Raw genomic sequence first — 13,444 nt, 5'->3', positions numbered from 1 at the left:
GGGGGCAAAAGTATAATTTTGAAAAATTTGCTCCACCAAAACTTTGGAAAAATCTGGAAATTTCACTTAAGACTTGGATAAGTCAAAGGGAATGCATGGTGGAAAAAGTAGGACAAGTGGAAGGCTAGAAAAAAAAATGAATTAATAAAATATTTAAAATATGAATAAAATAATATTATTTCATTAAACAATAAAAAGGCATAAAAAAATCAGCCCACCCATTCTTCTTCTTCAACATTCGGCCAAGCAAGAAACAAGAGAGAGAAAGGAGAAAATAAAACCCTAGCCAAGAAATTTAAAGGGAAAATAAGTGGAAATTCAAAAATCAAGTGAAAAAAAGGTAACATTTCTTAAATTTGTCTTGTGCTTTACCTTTCCCATGCATTTCTCATCATTTTTCATGGTTAAATCATGTGATTTGAGGATGATTTTAATTCTGGTCATATGGGTTTAGAGAGAGAAAGTTGTTAGATAAATTTGATTTTGAGCTATGTTAGTGTTTAGTGTTAGTGTAGCATGTTTATGAGTAAAACAATAAGAAAAATATTTATCTTCTCCATAAATTTTCCTAGGCCGAATCTAGCCAATGGTATGTGAGGATGAGGTTGACTTTATTTTAAGAGAATTGGGTGGAAAAATGATGAATTATGAGGTTGGAAATTAAATGAAAATTTTCTGTGCAATAAATTGAAAATTTTACCCAATAGGGGTAAAAGCGTAATTTATAGTACGGACTGATAAATTGGACCAAATTCACAGTCATTGAGGTATTGTGGATATAATTGGATAATTGAAATTGAAATGGATGGAATTGGAGTCGAATTGGGGATTTTAGGAATTTACACCGTGTATAGGCGAGTTAGGTCGGACATCGCAATTAGGCGATTGTCTAGACATTTCAAATCCTATCTAGTGCATACGCATGGATAAGAGCCTGAAATAATTTATGATAAATTGACACAATTTACTGAATTTTGTGTCATGGATTATGGATAGGTGGTGAGTCAATTGTTTCGGGTAAGAGACTGCACCCGAGGGCGGAAGATAGGAGTATTTCTACTCCTAATACTGTGAGTGAACTTATTATCGTCTTAATTATCTATAGTAGTTTTATACAACTGTGTGATTTTATGAAAAATGGGTTTAAATGGTAAATTGCTATGTTTTAAGAGAAATTGTGATTTTATAAAATGATTTTATAAATTTTCTGGAAAATCGAATATTGGTTTTGAAAATAGAGTAATTGGAGACTGTCCAGTTTGTGTTGCAAATTTATGGTTTTGAATTGAATGGCTTATGACAATAAATGAGCATGAATGGCTAAACTGATTTTGGTGTTAGAATTATTTATACTGTGTATTCAGCCTTGAGAGGCTAGATTGCGATAAATTGCCATGCCATGCTAGAATGAATTTTATTGAATTGGTGGAGTATATATTAATTATTTACTGCAGAGGGGGTTCCGTGGACCAGCCTATTAGAGGGGCACGGTAAACTCCAATATATTTTTACCCCGAACGGAGAGGCGCGTAGGGTATCTCTTGGGGTAAAGCTTAGGGTTCACTTCACGCTAAACCACCACGTGAAGGGGAACTCAGCCAACGTCAAGGAACGGCTGTATTTTTCTCAAACTAAAAATATATTTTAAGTGTATATGAAATTTTAACAGCCTTGGCGGACTCGGTTGGATGCCCTGCGCAAGGTATCACTGAGTATGAGTTTTGGCACGAGCCAAAGTTTTAAAAAATTCATAAGCCAAGTTGATTACTTGATTTATATGGATTGATTTTATTTGGTTGAAATGAACTAAAAGGTAATGAAATTACAGTATGATGACTTATTTTAATTGTCTCCATTTACTCGACTTTAGATACTTTAGATGGTATCTGTTTACTCACTGGGATTATAAAATCTCACCCCTTATTCCTATATATTTTTCAGGCTCAGGACAGTTTGTAGATAGTCGAGTAAGACGAGAACTAAGCTCGGAACTGCATTATAGAAAGTAAGAGTTCACAGTCTTACATCCTCTTGGTCAATTGGAGCCCACGTGTCATTGCAGATCAAAACTTATATTTTGGTTATCTGTATTTCTATTCATACAATTTTTACTTTACTTTCATGTGCGAAAAATTATTTACGAATATTTCTATAAAAATTTATTTTATGAGAAAATAGAATATTTTATTTATTATTTTTGAATAGTACTAGTTGTCAACAATTTGCTTTCAAATGAACGTTTTAGATACTTAATTGTTATTAAATCATTAAATATATATTTTCTGCTTACCTACTACATTTTTAGCAAGTTTTGAGATTTTTGACGAAAAATTACGAAAATACCCCTATGAGCCAGAAAATAATATTTTATTGTTCTTATTTAAAAATGACTTATGATTTTTTTGAAATGCGAGATTTAATAACTGTTGCTCACCGGGGAGATGCGAAAGTTGATGCTAAGCCTTGCGAGGTTTCAATCGACATTCGGGGTGAAGAATGTCTGTCGAGGCCTCGCGGCGATTGTCACGGGCCCGATGGGGAGTTCCGGGTCGTGACATGGTCTCTAATAAAATGGTGTCTAATTTCAATGTGTTTTGTCCTAGAGTGCTGCACAAGGTTTTTTGATATATTAATTGCACTTGTGTTATCACAGTATATTGGTACATTATGCATAGTTATTTCATAGTCTTTTAATTGTTGCTTGATCTAAAGGATTTGTGCACAGCAGCTACCTAAGGATACATATTTAGCCTATGCTATAGACAATGCCATTGAATTTTGCTTTTTGCTGGACCAAGACACAAGCATCCTTCCTAAAAATTGGCATGTTCCACTAGTGCTTTTCCTATCAGTTCTGCTGCTAGCAAAGTCAGCATCTGAATATCCAACTAAGCTAAGAGTTGAGTTTCTAGAGTACCACATTCCTAGTTCTTAGTGTCTATGAGGTATCTAAAAATTCTCTTAACAACTATTAGGTGTGATTCTTTAGGCTATGACTGAAATCTAGCACACAAGCACACACTAAACTAAATATCTGGTCTACTTGCTGTTAAGTAGAGAAGAGAGCCGATCATACCTCTATAGAGCTTTTGATCTACATCCTTACCTTTTTCATCTAAGTTGAGTTTGGTGGATGGACTCATTAGTGTATCTTTCTTGGTTGATGAAGATTCCTTCCTCACTTTGTTTGATTTGAAGACTAAGAAAGTACTTCAACTCTCCCATCATGCTCATTTCAAAATCACATTGCATTTCCTTAGCAAAGTTCTTGCACAAAGCCTCATTAGTTGCACAAAAAACAATGTCATCCACATATATTTGCACAATAATTAAATCATTTAGATATCTCTTAATGAACAATGTATTATCGATGCTGCCTTTATCATACCCCTTTTCAACTAAAAATTTTGAAAGCCTTTCATACCAAGCTCAAGAGCTTGTTTCAATCCATACAAGGCTTTATGAAGTTTGAAAACATGATCAGATTTTTCAAAGTCTTCAAAACTAGGTGGTTGTTCTACATATACTTCCTCTTGAATTAATCCATTTAAGAATGCACTTTTTACATCCATTTGGAACAATTTAAAATTCATGAAACATGCAAAAGCTAGCAACAACCTTATGGCTTCAATCCTAGCAATCGGAGCAAAAGTTTCATCATAATCTATTTCTTCTACTTGGTTGTATCCTTTTGCTACTAACCTAGCTTTATTTCTAACTACATTTCTTTGCTCATCTACCTTATTTCTAAATACCTATTTTGTACCAACAATAGGGTTATTTGAAGGTCTAGGTACTAATGACCATACATGACTCCTTGTGAATTGATGAGTTCTTCTTGCATGGCCATTATCCAACTTTCCTCTTTTTCAGCTTTTTCAAAATTTTTAGGTTCAATTTGAGATATAAAAGCTGAAAATTCACAAGTTTCTCTAGTTGCTTTCCTAGTTTTAACTCCTTGTGAAATCTCACCTATTATTTGGTCTTGTGGGTGATCTCTCACAAATCTTCAACTCTTTGGTAGATCATCATGCTGATTTTCTGCTCTTTGTAGATTTTCTAGAGGTGGAGTTTCATTTTCTTTTCTAGGTGAGCTTTCTTCATTATTTTTGTTGTTTTCTAAGTTCATTTCCTCCATTTGTTTTTCTAGGACTTCTACATCATCATCATCATCATGAGCTTCTTTTTGCAATGCATTTGACTCATCAAAAATTGCATGAATTGATTCTTCAACGGTCAAGGTCTTTTTGTTAAAAACTCTATAGGCCTTTAAGTTTAATGCATATCTTAAGAATATTGCTTCATCACTCTTTGCATCAAACTTCCCTACAGGCTATTTTCCATTGTTCAATACAAAGCATTTACAGCCAAAACTCCTAAGGTGAGAAATATTTGGTTTCTTACCTTTATAAAGTTCATATGGAGTCTTTGAAATCAAGGGCCTTATTGAGACTCTATTAAGAATATAAGCTGTTGTATTTACTACCTTAGCTCAAAGATGTTTAGGTAGGTTGTTCTCACCTAGCATGGTCCTAGCCATTTCTTTCAAGGTTCGATTTTTTCTCTCTACAACTCCATTTTGCTAGGGTGTTCTAGGTGCAGAAAAATTATGATCCAACCCCTTTTCATTGTAAAATTTTTCAAATTCATCATTTTCAAATTCTCCTCCATAATCACTCCTTATGCCTACTATGGCTAGTCCTTTTTCATTTTCTACTTTCTTACAATGACTTAAGAATGCTTGTAGAGCTTCATTCTTATGAGTAAGAAATACACCCAAGTATATCTAGAATAGTCATCAACTATTACAAAGCCATAAGATTTTCCTCCTAAGCTAGTTATGCTTATTGGACCAAATAGATCAATATGAAGCAATTCAAGAGGTTTAGATGTTGACACAATCTTCTTAGACTTGAAGGATGTCCTAACTTGTTTTCCTAGTTGGCAAGCATATCATTTTCAAATTTTAACTCAGGTAGTCCAGCAACAAGATTTTTCTCGATTAATTTTGACATAGTGTGCATGCTCACATGTCCTAATCTCCTATGCCATAGCAAACTATCATTTTCAGCATTTGCAACAAGACCTACTTCACTATTTACTTCAAGATCTTCAAGAAAAATTACATACATATTCTTCAATCTATTTCCTATAAATGAGATTTTGTTTGTACTCATATCAATCACTTCACACTTAGTTGAATCAAAGCACACTCTAAATCCTTTATCACATAATTGACTAATACTCAGTAAATTATGCTTTAAGCCTTTAACCAGCAACACATGACTAATTTGAGTTTGGGAATTCTTACCAACCATACCTATACCATGTATTCTTCCTTTTGAATCATCTCCAAAGGAAACGATTCCTTCCTTTCTCTTATCCAGTTGAGCAAATAGCATTTCATGTCCTATCATGTGCCATGAACAGCCACTATTTAAGTACCAAGGCTATTTCTTCTTGAGTTGAGCTTTCGAACATGTCTCCTTTAAGTCCAGCTCAACCTACAAAACAGAATTTTAGTTTATCTTTATAGGTACCCATACTTTGATGGGTCTTTGAGTGTTAGTTGCAACAAAGGATCCCTTAAGAATCCAGATTTTCTTAACTTTCTGCACTCTTCTTTTCTTAAAATAGTCATATGATAAATGACCATATTTACCACAATTATAACATTTAGGTAATGATTTAGCTGAATTTTTATTGTGGTATGCATTTTTTTTTTGAAGATTCATTTTTCAAACATTTAAGAGCTGTATTTTCATCCAGAGTTATTTGCAAAGCTTCAGACTTGTTTTCCAGCTCTTGTTTTAAAACCTCAAAGTCTGTTTTGGAGTGTTCTAACTCAATTTGCAAAATATTTCTTTGCTCTAAAACAGAAGTGAATTCTTGTTTGATTTGTTCCAAATCATTTTTAAGTAATTTAACCTTTTTCTTTAATGATTTGTATTTTGAACAAAGTTTTTCAAATTCATCATACAAGCACTCATACGCATCTTGTAAATCATCATAAGAATTAATGCAAAGGAATGAGGATACCTCTGTTTCATCCTCTTGTGCCATTAAACAGATGTTTGCTCTTTCTTCAGATTTTTCATCTTCAGTTTTAGAGCTTGAAGTGTCACTATTCGACCATGATGCAGTAGCCACCATTGCTTTCTTGGATTTCTTATTTTTCTTGGGAGTGTCATCTTTCAACAATGGACATTCAAACTTGAAGTGACCAGGTTTTTTGCACTTGTAGCAGATAAACTTTTCCTTTTTGTTGGAGTCAATTTTGTTTCTGTTTTTCCATAAGGCACCTTGGTCTTTCCTAAAACCTCTTCTAGTTAGCCTTCGATTTCTTCTGCTCATTAGCTTTCTGAACTTTCTTGCAACTAGAGCTAATTCTTCATCATCATCATAGAAAAGCTCTTCCAGCTCTTCTTCAAGGATGTTGGCTTTAAGTGCAATACTCTTTTTCTTTTCATTTGCTTCCCTTCGATCTTCTTCTTCTTCATCCTTAAGCTCCAGCTCATGAGTAAGAAGAGAACCACAAATCTCATCGAGTGTGATGATGTTCAGATCTTTAGCCTGTCTAATGGCAGTCACTTTTGGCTTTCAAGATTTTGGTAGGCTTCTAAGCAGTCTCTTAACTAATTCATGTTCAGGGATAAGCTTACCTAGCTGACTCAATTTATTTGTGATGTTTGTAAACTTATCAAACATGCTGGTGATGTCTTCACCAGACTCTATTTTGAACATTTCATAACTATGTATTAAGAGAGCAATTTTGGACTCCTTTACTTGAGAAGTCCCTTCATGGATTATTCTAAGTTTTTCCCACACTTGTTTAACTATTGTACAACTTGAGACTTTGTTAAATTCAGTGGGGATTAATGCACAATGCAATATGTTGATAGCCTTAAAGTTTATTTGAACTTTCTTAGTTTTAACCTCAGTCCATTCAAACCTTGGTTTGGGCATCAACTCATTTGTCACTACATTCACGGTTGAGGGCATAAAGGGTCCATCAGTTATGACGTCCCACATTTCATAATCTATAGCCCTAATATAAATTAACATTCTAGTGCTCCAATAAGGTTAATTAGAGCCATCAAACAGAAGTGGTCTGTTTGTTGATTGTCCCTTAGTAACTATGGTTTTTTGTTGAGCCATTTGGATCTTCCCAAAGGATGTTAAGCCTTAAAAACAGGGAACTAGCTCTGAAGCTTTTGGATCCTCCCAAATGTAAAGAGTAGACGTTTAATTGCAAACAAGTGCAATGAAGCTTTTCTGATTTTTTTACTTTCTAGAGCTCAAATCTCATTCAAGGCTTCTAAAAAACTTGTTTATAATTGTTGGAAGACCTTTTATACTTGGAGATGCAACTTTTATGGCAATTTGGCAGTTTATATCTGTTAGAAACAATTGAGGATGAGTTCTAGCCGTTAATCTATCTTGTAGTGCTCTAGTTCAAATTACAGACAGAGAGCTCTTAGTCAATTGACTTGGTCGACTAAGTTTATTCTGTTTCTGGTTTGTAGATCTTGGCAGAGAGCACTTAGTCAACTGTCTTAGTGGACTAAGTTGATTCTGTTTCTCAAACTCTTCAGCCCGTCATTTCTCCAATTTGAAACTTTGATCAACCAACATTCTTCCTTGTTTCACCAATAAGCTTCTTCCTTGTTATTCAGTTACATTTTGTTGTTTTTATCCCTCTTTTTCTTTCAAAAATACTCTTTGAATAGTTAATAAATTAATTTCATATATTAAATTCCTGCACACTCAAGTAAAGGTATTAGACACAAATAAATGGGAATGTTTTATTATCATTAAAAACTAATGGAGCCAACAACATACTTACTAATTAGTCTTGGGTAAGCACTTAACAATACAATATTCCCTTCTTTTCATTGTATACAAAAGAAATAGCATTTAGTAAATGTCATCATTAAATTTTTAGAATTCTTTAGTTTGCTTTTATTTATTTCATTTAAAATTACTTGAAAACAATAATTTCTAATTTTTAAAACTTAGAGGACAGATTCATATCAAACTTATTAATCACAATTTAATATTATTTACTATTTATATCATCTTATTTTACATGAACTTGAATATATAGTATTTAGACATCTCTTTTATACATTAATATTTAAAATACAATAAATATCCATCCAATTCATTGAACAAAAATATTTTTAATTCTTTGATTTGCTTTTATTTATTTCAATAAAAAATACTTTACAACAATAATTTTTTACTTTTAATAGTTAGAAAACATATTAATATAATATTTATTAATGCAATTTAATATTATTTACTATTATACATGAATGTTTAAATTTCAATAAATATCCATCCAATTCATTGAACAAAATAAAAAAATAAAAAAAGTCTACTCATTTCTTAGTATACATAGCATACAGTCATCATTGAATAAACAAATACACTGAATTTATAAAACTTTTGCCATTCATTATATATATAAAAGATAGATACTACTACAAATTTGATAATATTCATCTCATTTGGTTGTTTTTTACATCTTTGCTTTCAACGATTAGCCTCCCAACTGTCATTAGCCTCTCTTCTACACACTGGCTAGTTCCTGTTTCCTCCCCTGTTGAGTCGGACTCTCTTTACTATGACGGTACATAAGGTGAATGATTGCTTTTTTTTTTCTTTTTAGTAAGGAAATTAAAATGTTTATTTTTCTTTCATATCCATTTTAGAGGTGCAAATAAATATGAAAACCTTGATGAAATATTGAATTTTACTTTTTCATGCCCACCCAAAAAATTTTTGTTTCCCTAATTGGAGGGAAAACAAACTGCCAATAAGTGACAAACAATTGGCTTTAGATGACCCATTTGAAAGCAAAGTAGACTTGGGGAGAATGATTGCATCGATCACTCTGTTTTTGTGTTGTTATTTAGCATGAGTAATTAATAAAGAGAGGATTGTTGAAAGGGCCAAATGTATCTCAAAGGAGTAATCCATCATAATCAAGCCAAATTTGGAAACTTGATTAACCATTAGCTAAAGGGAGTCACTATCAAAGGCACGATAACTCTAAACATGATATCTATTGTGATTGTTTTGCCTAGCGATTCAGATTCTGCTACTGTTATAGCAGAAAAGATACGACCAAAAATATTACTCCTATCTTAACAACTGAGTACTTAATGTTAGAAGAACCACCAACGAAAAAAATCAAAAATCATGTATGTTAATTATATTGCTTTACAAATCTTTTACTAATTTAACTTAAAAGCCTATTAAAAATTAGACGCTAAACAAATTTTATCTTTTCATTTCATGTATACAACAGGTCTAGCAAAAGCAGCATAACAACAGAAAGCAAACAAATGGGAAAAAGATGTATCTGATAGTTGTCTAATTGTGTGATCATTTTGTTTAACCAAAATAGGAATTATTTTTTGATAATTTGATTTGCTTATGGTGTTCCCTTTCGATTATTTTATTGTCTCTTTTACTTAAGGAACGGTTACTATTATATATACTACTGAAATAAATTTATCTTCTACCAACTTTCCAATGATTGAAACTAAAACAAATAACTATTTGCAATTAATACCAATTTATCATTTTCTCTACAAATAATTTATCTTTTGAATGTATCAAATTGAAATCCAATACAATATAATTTATATTTCCTGTGATATATTCTATAGTGTAGTTACGAGGCATCATCCTAGTATAAATAATAATAATTATGAAATAAAATATTTGGTTAAAAATAGCAATTGGGTAAAAAGACAATATATATCGCAAAATAGATAAATGCTTAAGTCTAAAAAAATATTTAATAAAATAAACATATAGTTAAAAATAATAATATAACATACTTATCCATGATATATATGCATATAGAGAAAAATAACGAAAAGAAATTTCAAAGAAATAACAAAAAAGTTGTAGGAAGGTTAATAAACAAATATTGAAATTTATGGGCATATTACACATTATCACTGCATTGGTAAATGTCGTGGCATATAGACGTATTGTGTGCACAAGTTAAAGCCCTGATGATCGGACTTTTCAAGAGAGCTTGTGAAGGCGAGTTTCTTTAGAAAATTCTCTAGGTGAAAAGATACCTTCGAGTCCCACCAGTATGATGGAAAGGCTCAGAGAATGTCTTTAATAAAAGGCTTTTGCTCGTATTAAGGTTTACATTCATGAAAAATATTATTTTCGCATGCGAATGATTACCTCGATGATTTGATTTATTCATTAAACTTGTAAAGGCTAGTTTCTCAAGTAATTCCTTAGGTGAGAGAATATCCCCGAAACTCTCTAACATGATGGGTGGATTCGAGAAATATCCAACAAGGTTTTCGTTTGGCATTATCTGAATTTTATGCCATGCATTTCATAATTGCATCATGTTCATGTCACACTCGTGAAGCCAAATAAAATGTTTTAATTAGCTAACAAAATAAAGAATAAAGTAAATAAACAATAATTAAGGAAACACAATGAAATAAATTATGGCTTTTATAGGATAGCATATGACTAGGTAGTACCATTCGTGGAACGAGCGTCACGGGAGTGCTAATCCTTCCCCGTGTATAACCGTACTCCCGAACTCAACTTTAAAAATTCGCAGACTAGGTTATTTTTCCTTAGACGAACCTAAAATCAATAAAGGACTTGGTCGAATGGAACAAATTTAATAAATAGTCAATTGCACCTAGATAAAAAAGATTGGTGGCGACTACCTAAATTTTCCACGTCTAGCGGTCGGGTTCCCAAAATCGCACGTTACGACAAAGATGAACTATCAGAAAAATCCAAAGACTCAAATTGTGTCCTCATGACATGAGAATGAGCATCTAACAAATTCATACATTCAAGAAACTCTTCATCGTTTCTCTTAAAGCTAACAACTAATGATGCCTTAAGTGGGTCATTGGGGTGGTTTTCAATAAATACCTCATTAGTGACACTGTTCACAACACTCACTACATAACATTCATCATGCTCATTGGGAAACTTTAAAGCTTTAAAAATTTTGAAAGTTACCTCTTGGTCTTGCACTCTCAAGGTAAGCTCTCATTCTTCCACATTAATGAAAGCTCTAATAGTGCACAAAATGGTCTCTTAAGTATGATTGGAACTTCACGATCCTCCTTTATATCAATAAGAATAAGGTTTACTAGAAAGATAAACTTATCAACTTTCACAAGAACACCCTCAATATTACCTCAAGGAAAGGTGAAAGAACGATCGGTAAGATATAGTGTCACACTGTAAGCTTATATTCCCTTAAGCCCAGCTTTCGATAAATTGACAAAGGCATCAAGTTAATACTAGCTCCCAAATCACTCAAGGCTTTGGAAAAGAATAAAACACCAATAGTGCAAGGAATAGTGAAGCTACCAAGATCTTTGAGTTTTGGAGGAAGCTTGTTTTGAATAATAGCGTTACACTCCTCAATGAATGCCATGGTCTCAAACTAACCCAATCTTCTTTTCCTTGTCAAGATATCTTTAAAAAACTTCACATATGTAGGCATTTGTTTTAAAGTTTTTGCAAAAGGAATGTTGATATGAAGCTTTTTAAATACCTCTAGAAATTTCAGAAATTAGTGTCCAATTGTTACTTTTAGAAGTGTTGAGGAAATAGTGGAGGAGGTGGTGTTGCTTTAGCATCCTTCACTTGACTTTGCTTGTTGGAACAATCAACCATTGTTTCATTTTCCATTGACTTCTTTTGTTGCTCAACTTGCTTACTACTACTAACCTCTTTCCGACTCCTAAGAGTAAGAGCCTTGACATGCTCCTTACTTTCCCTCTTAGGATTAGCTTTTGTATAACTAGATAAGGTCCCTTAAGGTATATTGTTGATTGTGTTCGCAAGCTATCCAACTTGAGTCTTAATATCTTTAAGTGAAGTTGTCTGACTATGAATGAGAGCATCTGTCTTAGCCATTTATTGCATGTGCAACTCTTTTGTAGACAACTTCTTTTCTTGCACTGGAAGTCTAGCTTACTATGGAAATTCAAGAGGAATATTCGATCTTAGAGTCAATGAAGACCCTTGATTGTTGCTCCAAAAGAAGTTTGGGTGATTCCTCCACCTAGGATTGAATGTGTTGGAGCATGAAATATTTTACAGCCTATTCCTACAAACTACACTGATTCGAAACTTACTAGACAATGATCTGTGGAATGCCTATTCCCACAGTAATCACAAGTGACAAAAAGGGCTCTAAATAGACTAAACTTCAAAAGAATCAAACTTTTTAGGTAGAGCGGCTACCTGTGTTGTCAAAGCATTAATGGTGTCCAAGTCATGAATCCCATCCACTATCTTATGCATAGACCTCTCCAATGGCCATTGATAGTTGTTTGAAGCCATCTCTTCTAATAAATCATACTCTTCATTAACAGAGTTAGCCATAAGAGCTCCTCTAGCAGCTACATTAATAGTAGTCCGAATATGACCATTCAAGCTATTATAAAATGTCAGTATCTAAAACCACTTAAGTAGACCATGAAGAGGGTAATGCTGAAGTAAATCCTTGTATCTCTCCAAGCCTCACACAATGATTCAGAGTCAAGTTGCATGAAAGAAGTAATATCATTTCTCATCTTCGTTGTCTTGGCCAGAGGAAATAATTTAGCTAAGAACTTCTGAGCAAGATTATCCCAAGTTGTAATAGAGTCAGTAAGAAGAGAATTTAATCAAACCTTCGTCTTGTCCCACAATGAGAAAGGGAAAAGTCACAATTTAATAGCATTATCAATAACTCCATTGTGCTTGAAAGTGTCACAAATCTCTAGAAAATTTAAAATGTGAGCATTGAGATCATCGTTAGGAAAACCCCCAAATTGGACTGAAGTTTGGATCATTTGGATGATTGCCAACTTTATCTTAAATTTGTTAGCTTGAATAGTCGACCTTCACATGCTCAAATTAAGACCTTGCACCAATAGAACAACATAATTTAGCAAAAATAGATTCTTCACTACTTACTCTTAAATTTGCTGCTCTCTTTGATTATCAGCCATTGTTTTCAAATGATTGGAGTTTATGAATTTTACCTCAAAAGCTTCCAAAAAGTCTTCTCAATTTTCGAATCACAAGGGACAATTTCCAAGCTCCTTACGCATTTCATACACAGGCTAAAAAGTACCTGAAAAAAAAAAGAAAAACAAAACTTGAAGTAAGACTAGTTTGCTTGTTATTAATATTAGCAAAAGAATAGAAAAACAACTCCCCAACAATGACACCAAAAACTTGGTGCTGATTTTATGCATGCAAGTGCACGTGTCACACAACTAATACAAAGGTAAATAAGTATCATATCCCATGAGGAATTGTATCTAAATCCTTGCCAAGTACTAAAAATTAATGCACCCTAGTTTTATCCAAGTAAATCAAATATTTGAAGATTAATTAAGGATAAAATCTACTTAACAACGCTAAGCTA

The 13,444-nt window shown here is 32.9% G+C and overlaps 1 long non-coding RNA gene and 1 other non-coding gene across 2 annotated transcripts; both read left to right on the top strand.

The window, feature by feature from the left end:
* The first annotated feature begins 219 nt into the window (after positions 1-219).
* Positions 220-2,122, top strand: LOC148760955 (uncharacterized). The gene is made up of 3 exons (XR_016028662.1): positions 220-340; positions 997-1,070; positions 1,942-2,122. It is a non-coding gene; the product is annotated as an uncharacterized LOC148760955 (long non-coding RNA).
* Positions 2,123-12,499: 10,377 nt separating this feature from the next.
* LOC148760954 (small nucleolar RNA R71) lies at positions 12,500-12,605 on the top strand. Its single transcript, XR_016028770.1, has one exon. It is a non-coding gene; the product is annotated as a small nucleolar RNA R71 (small nucleolar RNA).
* The last annotated feature ends 839 nt before the right edge of the window (positions 12,606-13,444 follow it).

The sequence above is a fragment of the Theobroma cacao genome, chromosome 9, assembly GCF_053813885.1.
Source record: "Theobroma cacao isolate CCN51 chromosome 9, ASM5381388v1, whole genome shotgun sequence".
Classification (NCBI taxonomy): Eukaryota; Viridiplantae; Streptophyta; class Magnoliopsida; order Malvales; family Malvaceae; genus Theobroma; species Theobroma cacao.
Note: the sequence above shows the minus strand (reverse complement) of the source record. Positions and strands in the feature narration are given on the sequence as shown.